Raw genomic sequence first — 12,632 nt, 5'->3', positions numbered from 1 at the left:
TTCCACTCCCAAGTAAGCCTCTTAATCAACAAGAACTGATTAAAATGCAATTTTCCTTTCAGGAGAGCGGGAGGAAGTATCATTATACTCACTTATACTTTGAGACAGCAATCTACCAAACAGGCAGTGCAAAAAATACAGAAATGTTTTTGTCGTAGTGAAAATAAAAGTACAAGTGACAATAAAAATAATTTCCAGACTAGTGTTTCTTTCATATGACTATGATTAATCGAGCATATAAATCAGCCCAAACATCGTCTGATATTGCATTGATTGCAGCGCGTTTAGCCATGTTGTTCTCCTCTCCGTCGTAACGTAAGTCTGCACGCAACAAAATTGAAGTGTAGAATGAAAAAAACCGTTAGAAAGATTGACTTAAATAGTTGAGGGCACTATAATGACTTCATAATTTAATTGACGTCAGAAAAGTTGAGTAGCTTTCAATGACTTCTTACATATTTTTGGAAAAAAAAAATGCGTTTTCGTCTCGTCACACGCCCAATGCAATGGGTTCTTTCCGCCCGCGCCATCTAATGTGACGTAATTTTTTTAATCTTAAATGTAGGTAAAGAAGGTTTTGTAGGTTCGTGATTTGCGTGCGTACGGAAATAAGTTTGTGTTCTATTTCAGGTTATATTTTCAAAATGGCTTTGAGGGGATTTATGCCTGTCGGTAATGTGTTGATGATTTTTTAATTTTAAACGTAGGTAAAGGAGGTTACCATCATATTAGTTTTGATTCGTAAGTGGGTATTCTATAATTTAGCCCTTTCCCGTGCAGACGGCTGCACGGACTTTAGGTTTCGAACCGGGTTCTGGGCCTACTTTTTGAAAATTTGTGTTTTTTGATACTTGTATTTTGTCGTTTGTCTCGTTCTTGTCTGTTGTTTACCCTTTTTTGTTTCTTTGTATTTGTGTGGGAGTTTTTGTTTATTTTTCTATGTTTGTTAGTTTGTTTGGACTGAATCTGGGGGAGGATGAGTGTTGGACGTCCTCAAAACATGTTTAAAGCCGCTGCACCTGTCGCAAGTCGGGGACTCCAGATTGGATTGGTTGGTTTTTTGAGTGGTTTTAGGTGTTTGTGTTTTTCTGCTTGGATTTTTAAACTTTATGCCTATTGGTTTGTTGGTTCTTTTTTGCATAAAATTCTCATTTCTTGACAGAATGTTTGATTGGTTTGATTTATATATTTAGAAAAATTCAAAAAAATGGAAAAAAACGTATAATGATAAAAATATTAGTGCCTTTTTATGTTTCATCTTTATTTTATTTAGTATTTTCAACACTTTCTCTCCTTGAGATCAGATCTCTGATCTTCACCACATATATTATACTAGCCGGTACCCGGCGTTGCACGCCGGTTTAGCTGTTTGCTGAACGCATTTAAAGTCCTTTGAGATGTTGGGAAGGTGGCTTAAAACACGATGAAATCAAATTTAAAGGGAAGAATTCTCTTCAAAGTTTGACTCTATCCCTCCCGAGTGACGTATATTTGAACCATATTTTGAAAAAGATTTTTCTGGCAAAAATGATCAGAAAACAGAAAGGGCGTCATTCCCATACCGGCGACCAGCGACGTCCGAGACGGCTCGCTGCGCTCGCGTTATATTTGCCGTAATTCTTGATGTTTAGGAAAACTTTGATGTCAAGATAAGCGGAGTGAAATAATAGACATGACACACGATTCGTTCGAAAAAAGGCAGCCCGGGGAGGGGGTACTTAGGCAAGAGAAGGGTATGGATATGTGCCGGCCTTAAGGGTGCCTTTTTTGAAACATAGCAGTTTGAAAAATCGGAAAATCAAACTTCAATCAAATTTGCGTAAAGATAATTTAGTATTTGAATAAAGATCCTCCAATGAATTGATACCAACAATGTATATGTTTTAGTAATATTTCTATTGAATGTTAATGATCTAGAAATATAAATCAAAAGAATATATTAATGTCTTTCTATGATCCTTCATCCCCCCCAGTTTGACGAAGTCAAAATCAAGTCAATAGGAAGAAGTATAATATCAGTTTATGTACAGTTCATTAGTATCAGTTCGTATCATTTCCAATGTCCAGTTTCTGGTTCATAACGACGAGGTGAACGACGTTGGCGTTGTGGTCGTGGGGTGGACACAACTGGGGGAGGAGTCTTGTTAGGTGACTGATCTTCGGGATGGGATGGTTCGTCTTGTATGGGGACGTCAGGGATGGGACGGATTTCCATGGGTGCAGGAACTGTCGACGATGGGGACGTCGCAGGAACGCTCGGTGCAGGTTCCTGTGCCTTGGGAGGTGGAGATTCATGTCTAATGGAAGCGGGTACTGGCTGACCGACGAATGATTGCCTGCTGACAATTTCTGTTGAAGCAGGTTGGAATCGGCGAAGATGTTGACGGTTACGACGTGTGACGCGACCAGTGCCGTCGACTTTTAGTGTGTAACTACTGTGGCCATGGTCTTCCACAACGGTACCAGAACGCTCCCAGAGTTTTGGATGGGGACCGGTTTGATTCTGTATGTAGCATCGATCGCCGAAACGAAGAGGAGGTAGCGGTCGTGTGTGGTTGTTGCGTTCTTCGGCTGATCGGTGGAAACGTTGTCGAAGGGCCTCCTCCTTTTTCTTCCAAGCAGTACGCCAAACTGGGCTGATGTTGTCATTGTTAAACTTCTCCAGTCTGTTAACGAAAGCAAATGCATCACGGAGTTGTCGACCGAATACGATTTCAGCTGGTGAGACGTTGCAGTCTGGATCTGGGGTGTTTCTGAGATGCATCATTGCGCGGAGGAAGCGATCATTGTCAAGTATTCCTGATGGAGATGTGTTTGATCGAAGGAGACGTTTGGTTGTCTTCACAGCAACTTCAGCTCGGCCATTTGACTGCGGGTTATAAGCAGATGATAGGCGATGACGAACTCCCCATTTGGCAAGGAAATCTTCTGTAGCTTTACTGACAAATTCTGGACCTCCATCACTAGAAATTTCTTCTGGAACACCGAATCTGGCGAAACAATTTCGAAGGCAGCAGATAAGCCCCTCTGATCCTGCTTGTGGCGATCCTTTAGGTGAGCGAAAGACATCCGACCAACCAGACAATCGATCCCCGATGACGAGGTAATGCTGACCGACACATTCAAAAAAATCAGCAAATGTTTGTTCGAAAGGTGTTGCGGGTGGGGCGGTCACTTCGCTGGGAAGGCGTGGTTGAGAGGGTGCATTCTTGATACAATCTCTGCATGATTGACGTCGCCGTTCAATATCATCCGTCATGCCAGGCCAAAAGACTGTAGCACGGGCACGAAGAGCCATAGTTGAAGCTCCTTGGTGGGCTGAATGAAGCACGTCTAAAACAGTAGGTCGGAGAGATGATGGTACCACGACACGGTCATTGTAAACTATGACATCTTCGACCAGGTGGAGGCTGTCGCGATAACGCCAGAATGGAGCTGTTGTCGGGTCTGTTCGATAGGCTTCAGGGAATCCTTGAATAATGGCTTCTCGAAGGGTGATAAATGTAGGATCAGTACGTGTAGCTGCTGACAGAGTCTCCCATGTTATCGATGTGAGATTGTGGGTGTCGTTTTGAATAGCTGAGGCAGCCAGACATTCCATCCATGGAACACAATCGTTAGGTTGATCAGCAGAAGGGTATCGTGAAGTTGCGTTGGCTGCAGAATTTTCTTCACCTGGTACCCAGATTACGTTAAAGTACCATGGTAGAATCCTTTTCTTTAATTTAAACAGTCTCTCATTAGAAATCTCATCAAGTGTTCTATCACCGAAAATTTTGACAAGAGGTTGGTGATCTGTTGCGATGATAAGGTTGTGACATCCAAGGGTGAAGTACTTAGTCTGCTCAAGGGCATAAACGATAGCAAGCGCCTCTCCTTCAATCGGTTCGTCAAGGTTCTGCTCTTCAGGGGATAGGAATCTTGATCCAGCTAGGGTGATGCGCCATCCATCTTCGCAACAGTCTGGAGTCGTTTCTGGACAGGAACAGTGTTTTTGTAGAAGGAAGTAACCGACTCCCTTTTTCGACCAGTCGGTGCGAAGGCACGTTGGTCGCTCGAGGTCAAAGATTTCAACACCCTTACGAATGGCTTCGACGATGGCCAGCTTGGAATCTTCAAAAGCCTTGTTGAGTTCAGCTGTCCATTTGAAGGGATGGCGGGGTGACAGAAAAGGACGAAATGGTTCCATGTACTGGCGAAGCTGAGCATAGTTCGCAACCTGGTTCACTAGCCCAAACCAACTTCTAATGTCTGTGGTTGATTTAGGTGTAGGAAAGTTCTTGATCGCATTGTAATATTTGGGAAGTGGGTCAATGCGTTCACTAGTAATGCGGAAACCAGCAAAGTCTACCTCGCGAGAGGCAAACTGAAACTTATTTGGGTTAAGAACGATACCAGCATTACCGACAGTTATAAGAAAGTCAATAGTTCTCCACCAATGTTCTTGGAGTTCATTATCATAAAACAATGTGTCGTCCACAATGCGCTCTTTTCGATCAAAATCAGCGAGTATAGCGTCAAAGCGACGGTTGTAACCATCACCAGATGACAAGAAACCTTGAGGAGCACGTTTGTATCTCCATCTACCATATGTTGTGATGAATGTTGTGAGGTGACGATCGGATTCACGCAACGGGACACTATGAAAACCGTTCCATGCGTCAGTAACCGTCTTCCATGTGTGTCGTGGGATCCGTCTTGCAAGATGGAATGGCGATTCAGCATTATGAGTCTCCCTTTTGCAGTGTTTATTTAAGGGGGAGAGATCAACAGTTCGACGTGGTGATCCATCATGTTTACGGGTGACCACCATGCGATGACACCATTGCGAGGGTTCACCATAAGGGACGCGTTCGATAACACCGAGTGATTCATCACGGAAGAGGTCTTGACGTACTTGCTCTTGCCAATGAATGGGTACCGGGATTGCTTTGTGTCGAGCAACAGGTTTGGCGTCTTCTTTGAGATGAATTTCGACTGGAGGTCCGGTCATGGTAGGGAGTGGCTGATGTGGACAGGTATTGAAGGTCGAACCAGCGAATGTCTTGAGCAACCAGTCACGCATTTCAGGAATGTTTTCCTCGGTACACTCAAAAGGAAGTTTCGTCGGGCGAGGTGGGACAGGTGTTCTTCTTGGACAATCACACGTCACTTCAACGTTCGTCTCGAATATGTCACTTAACATTGGTTGGTCAACATCTGGTTTCGACGGTTGAGTACTGGGATTCATGAACTGACCAACTGATGGAAACTCATGATTAACTATGCCAAGAGAGAGCATTGTTTCGTATGACAAATACATAGTCTTAACGTCCCGACTAACGTAGATCAATGTGCGACAAGTTATCATGCTACCCAGCCGGCACACAACGTTTTCAAAACGTTTTTTTTAGGTTTAAATCACGTTGTGAAAAAACGCGTTGCCAAAAAACGTTTTATAAACGTTTTTTCAACGTTGTAGAGAAAACGCGTTATTTCATAACGTTTATAAAACGTTGTTGAAACGTTAAAATCCAAACGTTTTTCAAAGGTTTTGCTAACAACGTTTAAGAAACGTTTTTGCTAAACTTGATTTAAACGTGATTTTGATCAACGTTTTTTAAACGTCTATAAAACGTTTTTTTGTGACGAAAGTGTAGTGCCCAAGATTTATATTTGAAATATATAAATATAACTTCATCGACTCTTCTCAGCTTTTATCCCAAGACTTTACCTACCTGCTCTGAGATATAGCAGAGATATTCTATATATATTTTTCTCTTTTACTTTATTGACTTCTCTTTAAGTTTTAAAAAATATATTTTAATAAAACGCCCACTCCCTGTTTGAATACCTCGTAAGATCGCCCACCCGTAGAATATAAACTTGTAATAGAAACACCCACTCGCCGCCCCCATCGTCCGCCGAATTAACAATGGAATGACTTCTTTTCTGGACAGCTTTCGAACGTTCGAACGTTCGAACGTTCGAATTCGAAATCACTTGTAGTTCAAAAATAAAAATAAAAATCAAACAAAGTTGGATGTTTCATGCACGAAGACTGGAAGAAGCTGGTTCTTTTACAAAAATAGATAATGTAAGTAGTTTACATTAAACTGAAAATGCTTTTGATATTTAAGTTAATTCTTAGAGGCTTTATCGGTGTAGCTTATTTCAGGTTTCAATTTCTGATGATACTTATTTTTGAGAGCAAACCTTGGAAAAATTACATAATCTTCGGTAAACTTTATGTTAAAACTTTTTATTTTAACTTCTTTTCCCTCAGATTCAAGCTGGAGTGTATTATTGGTTTCCTTATTGCGACTATCCTCAGCTGACTTTGTGTGGTCGCCAGCAGAAAGTACCGAAAATATGCTAGTAAAGGTAGGTGAAATGTAACAAGACTTTAATAATATCTTTCCAAAACTATGCTAATTTCTTGTTAATACCCTTGCATCACTGGGTGAGCTTGGTACTTCAAACTAATGAAATTTGACTTGGAAACACCCCTGTCTTAACGACAATAATTTAGCAAAGTCCCCTTATAGAATACATTTCGTGAAACATAAAGTTTGGCCATGAAATTTAAGAAGTTTTTTCACACCTTCTAGAGCATTCTTTTTCCCGTGGAAAGAAAAGATAGTTTTCAACGTCTCAACTGCAGCTAAAAAATATTTAAACATCAAATTTACTATTCGTCTTTTATTTTTTCAGGATCGCAAATGTGTGAAGGAGACCAAAGAAATCGCAATCAAGATATCGTTTTTTAACACTTCGAATAGCAATCATACTGGAAACGTTTGGAATGATTATCACAAAGATGCCAGAAAGGAAGGACGGAAGAGAGAAAGAACATTAAATTTTTGATTTCATTGCGTTTAATTTATACTGATTGTAGATTATCATACCCAGAAAATTATATAGAAAAGAGCATTCAAAGAAAATTCAAATGTGTGTACGGTCTTTCTCATAATAGTGCAATGAATAGGAATTATTTTGGCAAAGAACGTCTTAGAGACGTGTTAAAACTAATCTAAAATAACTTTTAAAGACGTTTTTAAGTCGTCTCAGAAACGTACCATACCGAAATTAATAAAATTAGAACGTCTCGGAAACGTCCTAGAGACGTCCAAAATTAGTTCCAAAAAGACGTCTTTCAAGTGGCTAGAAGAAAACGTAGAAACAACGTTTTTTAAACGCCTTGCAAAAACGTAATCTATAAACGTTTGAAAAACGTTTTTTTGACGTTGTGAAAAAACGTTTTAAAGTGCGACAAATACAACCTGAAAAAAACGTTTTCCAAACGTTGTGAAAAACGTTTTTTAAACGTTTTTTAAACGTTTTTTTGCCGGCTGGGTACCTGATTTAGATTGTCCCTTCAGTACAGCTCGGAAGGCACCCTCAATGCGAATGGGAGAGTGGTTGGCTGCTTTGCATGATAATGATACTGGTAATAAGTCTGATTTACGAAATCCAGCACTCAAATATTGGTCGAGAGACCACAGGTCCGACTGGGCACCTGAGTCTGCAATAGCTGAAATGTCAATTTGACCTGGTGTCTGGTTATCAAGGCTTAATTTCAGGGATACTTTAGGATGGGCGTTAATTTTCGCTTTCTTCCATTCCCCTTTGCTGAAAATCTGATGGTTCAGTGTGTGCGTTTTATGTTTGGACGAATCGGTGGGCATGTTGATGGCAGAGATCTGACCAAATACGTCATCCTCAACGATATTGATTGACCCAGTGGTGCTTTCCTGTTTCGAGTTGGAATTTAGCTTTCTCCAGCATGGTTGGCAGCGTGTAAAGGGCTTTCGGTTCCATCCCCGAGCTTTCTTTGTGAAGAGGTGGAAGGTCGATCCGCAGTCCGGGCATGAGGCGGTCTTGGACTGGTCAAATTTGGAAGGTGATGGTATACGAGGACGATTGTCTCTATGATTATTATTCTTATTGTCTCTAATAGAGCGTCTGTATTCAGATATTGCTGAAACTTGAGAAGACGGATTAGCATTGCGAGCGGTCTCCCTGGTCTCGACGAATGCGATGGTGTCAGCGATTGACTTTGTCTGGATACCATCCGAACTGAGTGCCTCACGACGGATGTCAAGATCTGAAATTCCGTTCAATAGCACATCGCGTATTGCTTCATCAGTGTAATAAGTCTCTCCGTACAAAACGTTCTCACAAGCGTTACAAGTTATCTCAAAGTCAGTCTTGAACTCACAGGTCTCAGCCTTTCCTTGAACACGAGCTGCGAAAGTACGAAAAGGTTCATCGGGGTCCTGGCGCATTGATGAAAGATCAGCTCGTAATACACCAAGAGCAACGGGCACAACAGCTATTGATTTCAAGATGGTCAAAGCTTCAGCAAGTGGTTTGGTGGTGAATGTTGGGTGGGCTCGCAGAACAATGTTCCCAAGCTGGTCGGTAGCACATTCGAGTAATTGAGTGGGAGCTGCTGGATCAGCAATGTGAGATCCAATTCGGAATGTCTCCCATCGTCTCAGAAAAGCATTCCAATCCTCTCCGGTGGAGTTCTGCTCGACTTTTGGGCGGACAAGCTTTGGCGTGCTTGCAATTTGTTGGGCCGGAGCAGGCGTTGGGTTGCGATGATCATGGGCATGTAGATTCAGAATGGCTGCAGCACCGATGACATCAACATCAGTGCGAAAATCACAATTTGCAACGGGACAATTGAGCACAACCATTGTTCAGTTTATCGTATGGCGACTGAGTCAGTACCAATCAAACAAAATTCATCCAAGTTGAGCAATGAAGATCATTAACATGAATAAAGATCCTCCAATGAATTGATACCAACAATGTATATGTTTTAGTAATATTTCTATTAAATGTTAATGATCTAGAAATATAAATCAAAAGAATATATTAATGTCTTTCTATGATCCTTCAGTATTGTTTGTGATTGATGTTGCAGAGTGCTCAATGAAATCAGAGCCAAGTAAAATAAAGATAATTTATAGTAAAAAGAATGTACCGCTATTAAGGGTCCCTTTTTGCGCGTTCAGAATTATGCTATAAGGGTTGTAAATCACGCAAACTTTAATTCCAGCCCCCCCCCTCCCAAAAGAAGGGTCGTAAAACAGCTAAAGCCTAATCCTAATAAGCTTCCCAAAATTTAAGAAAAGTCGGGTTTAGGGGCCGGCAGGTCCAAACTGCATAAAACATAGTGCATATTGCATAATGCATAATATTTGAAAAATGTCAATTTTAGAGGCCATAATAAGTAGAATCTGAGAGATAATACTTTCATCGGGTCAGGTCGGGTTAGCGTAGCACATGGGTATAACCCGGACAGTGAAAGCGACTGTCCGGAATTACGCCACACCCTTTCACTGTCCCGTTTCGTACCCAAATCGGAATTACGCCACACCCTTCCACTGTCCCGCTTCGTACCCAAATCAGAATTACGCCACTCCCTTCCACTGTCCCGTTTCGTACCCAAATCAGAATTACGCCACACCCTTCCACTGTCCCGCTTCGCACCCAAATCGAAATTACGCCACACCCTTCCACTGTCCCGCTTCGTACCCAAATCAGAATTACGCCACACCCTTCCACTGCCTCGTTTCGTACCCAAATTGAATTACGCCACGCCCTTCCACTGTCCCGCTTTGTACCCAAATCGGAAATACGTCACACCCTTCCACTGTCCCTCCTCGTAACCAAATCGGAATTACGCCACACCCTTCCACTGTCCCGCTTCGCACCCAAATCGGAATTATACCACACCCTTCCACTGTCCTGCTTCGAACCCAAATGAAAGTTATGCCACACCCTCTATTTTCTCTATCTGTTCTAGAAATCTATTTATTATCAATGGAAATGTCTTTTGTAGACCTCTTTGATAATTTTAGGAAAAAACAAAAGAATTCAAATAAGTTTATGTTTTTATCATTTTTTTCTTCGGTTAGAAATAATAATTAATCACAAGTAGTAGACTATTGTGTAATTACAAGTAGTAGACTATTGTGAAAAGATATTTGCATAAACATCTCTTACAAGACTAATCATTTTCTCCCCGAAGTCGTCGTTCATCTCGACGAAGTGCCGATAGTTGTACTCCGCCAGAAACTTCCAGCCTGTGGACACCGAAAACTCCTTTTCTTTTTCACCCAGTCGAGAGCCTGCTTGGACGGTGTGGTGTCCTTGAAAAAGCTGGACATTCTGGCTTTGTTGACAACCAGCTGGGACATTGAGAACTTTCTCTGAAAAAACAAATGTTCCTGCCTTCACAGGAATGGGCCAACCGTGTTGGTATCTGTTATTTGAGTTATGTAACAAATAACCGAACTGTTTGTCCGTCTCCGTTAGTATGAGGATCTCGCATCTTACATCGTCACAATCCTTCAAGTCAAGAACGATTTTTATTTTTATTTATATTTGGTCTGTTCACCGAAAAACGAGTTTATTATCCTATCTATTTGACAGCTTAAAATATTTGAAAAAATCAAAATTGGCCCTCATAAGATCCGGGATGGTTGAAAAAAAATTAAATACCGACACCGCCCTCCATCAGCTAGCACAATTCATAAACAACCTTGTTTAGACTGGTGGATAAAGAATAAAAATACCTTAAATCTTTTCACCAGTACATGTTTCCCTTCCCCACCAAGAAACACTGGGTTGGTCTCTACAATCCACGTTTGACAAGCCTCCCTGAAGTGTTTGCACATCTCGCTCACCATTGTTTTGTTGACATCAAACTCCTCAGCCATTCCCTAGACATTAAAATGAGAGTTTTAAAAAACAAAATTCCCAGCAAACCAAGGAAATAAAAGCTCTTTTTCGAAACTACTTCATTTCAAACAAGTAAAGACGACCTTGCGTCGTGCAATAACTGACATGATATTCAACGTTGTGAGTAACATCGATAATTATTGTAGATGAAATGAAAAAAGGTTACAGTGTATATAATAAACACTAAAATCTTTTAAGACAGTTGAACTGGAAAACGTTTACAATAACTAAATAGAAAGTCTGAGTAAAAGATTCAAAGTTTTGTTATCACGTTATCATGTATCTTGTTCTGGCTTGGCTATCTATACGGTTGAGACACATTTTTAGTGCTTATCTGAGGGCAACTTTCCTCTTCACTTTACTTATTCTATTTTTAGACCAAAAAACATCCTCATAGTTTTGGTTATACTCACTAACCCTAATCGTCTTTTCTTTGCACCAACCATCCAAAATTGTTATCCATGTTGACAGTTTCTGCCGCGTATTTTGAAAGAACAATCTCGACAAAATGGAAATCTTGTTAGCGCAGCCAGGGCATCTCCTGAATAAAATAAAGTAATAAGTAAATAAATAGTTCAAAAGCTACTACACGGCTGAAAATTCGTAAAAAACCTGGTTGGTTTTATCGAGCACTCTTTGAATATGATTTTACCTTATTTGATTAAAAAATCTGTTAAAACATTTAAGCCTGGACATTTCAAAAAATAGAGTTCAGCCCACGCTTAGCGTGGTTACTTCTGGTTCTGATAAAAAACGTGTAATTTTTGAACCACTGAGCCATACCTAAAAAGTGCTTTGCTTTTTCCTTTTTGCAATCAATAAATAATATGTAAAAATTCATAAATTACTTCAATTTTATGTGATTCACAGGACTTGGATATATTAAATTAGAAAAATGACAAATAAGCCTCTAGAACTTCGAGACAGTGTCTGGTTCATGGCAGCTAAATTCACAAATATTTCTTTAAATAATTCTTTGTCCCTTCCATCTTCCCGGATGATATCAGTCAAATATTCAAATGCGATTTCTGAACGATGTTTGAGCATATCAATTTCTTCAGAATCTGAATGTTCAATGACATTGACCAGTTTTAAGATTTAATCCATTTTACTTTATCCAAAGAAATAAAAACATCATAATTCACCTCAAAGTTTTGAATCAATGTAAACTATAAAAATGGATCTTAAGAAGCATACGAGTCATTTAGTATGACAGAATTAGGTTTTGTCCCTGAAATAAACATGTAGCTGAAATTTGGCTCAAAGGTCTCTTTTGGTGTCAAACAACGCCAGAAAAAAGCCCCATCAATTTGAAAATGTTCATGTTTATATCCATAACGACCTGAAACGAGTATTCGAAATTACAACATCCATCCACAGTGTACATTATTCAGATCACGAAACAATTCATGTGATCTTTAGGAATCTTATTGACGAAATAATCTGTGAATGAACTGATCAAATTTTGTCAGATCTTAGCAAACATATGTTCAATTTCTTTAGCAAACATATGTTCAATTTCTTTAGCAAACATATGTTCAATTTCTTTTGGTAACATACTTCACAGATGGTGCGAATTCCAGCCCTTCTTGAATTGTTGGTTTCTGAGACCTCTTTATTCTCATAATATTTGTAGTGATGGTGGATTCCTGGCTCTCTGTATGCCAGAATTCCAAAACATCTTTTCTCACATCCAAAGGAGTTGTTGGTCGACCTTGCTTTCTTAATGCAAGCTCATTTACATTCAACTTTTTGAAAGTGGCCTTTATAACCTCACTAGGTTCTACTTCTTTCTCATCACATTTGTGTTTGATCACATCGGCTAGATTTTCTGCTAATCTCCCCTTCCTCCGACACTCAGTGTTGGACTTTCTCCTGGCTGATCTTGGTGATAG

General features: G+C 40.2%; 2 long non-coding RNA genes across 2 annotated transcripts; one reads left to right on the top strand and one right to left on the bottom strand.

The window, feature by feature from the left end:
• Window positions 1–5,984: 5,984 nt before the first annotated feature.
• LOC136818548 (uncharacterized) lies at window positions 5,985–7,085 on the top strand. Its single transcript, XR_010848251.1, has 3 exons — window positions 5,985–6,076; window positions 6,266–6,363; window positions 6,694–7,085. It is a non-coding gene; the product is annotated as an uncharacterized lncRNA (long non-coding RNA).
• Window positions 7,086–10,287: 3,202 nt separating this feature from the next.
• On the bottom strand, window positions 10,288–11,189 carry LOC136818565 (uncharacterized). The gene is made up of 3 exons (XR_010848253.1): window positions 11,155–11,189; window positions 10,587–10,718; window positions 10,288–10,344 (listed from the first exon to the last, which is right to left on the bottom strand). It is a non-coding gene; the product is annotated as an uncharacterized lncRNA (long non-coding RNA).
• Between the last annotated feature and the right edge of the window lie 1,443 nt (window positions 11,190–12,632).

This window comes from Clytia hemisphaerica, unplaced genomic scaffold (genome assembly GCF_902728285.1).
Source record: "Clytia hemisphaerica strain Z4C2 unplaced genomic scaffold, Clytia hemisphaerica genome assembly, whole genome shotgun sequence".
Taxonomy (NCBI): Eukaryota; Metazoa; Cnidaria; class Hydrozoa; order Leptothecata; family Clytiidae; genus Clytia; species Clytia hemisphaerica.
Note: the sequence above shows the minus strand (reverse complement) of the source record. Positions and strands in the feature narration are given on the sequence as shown.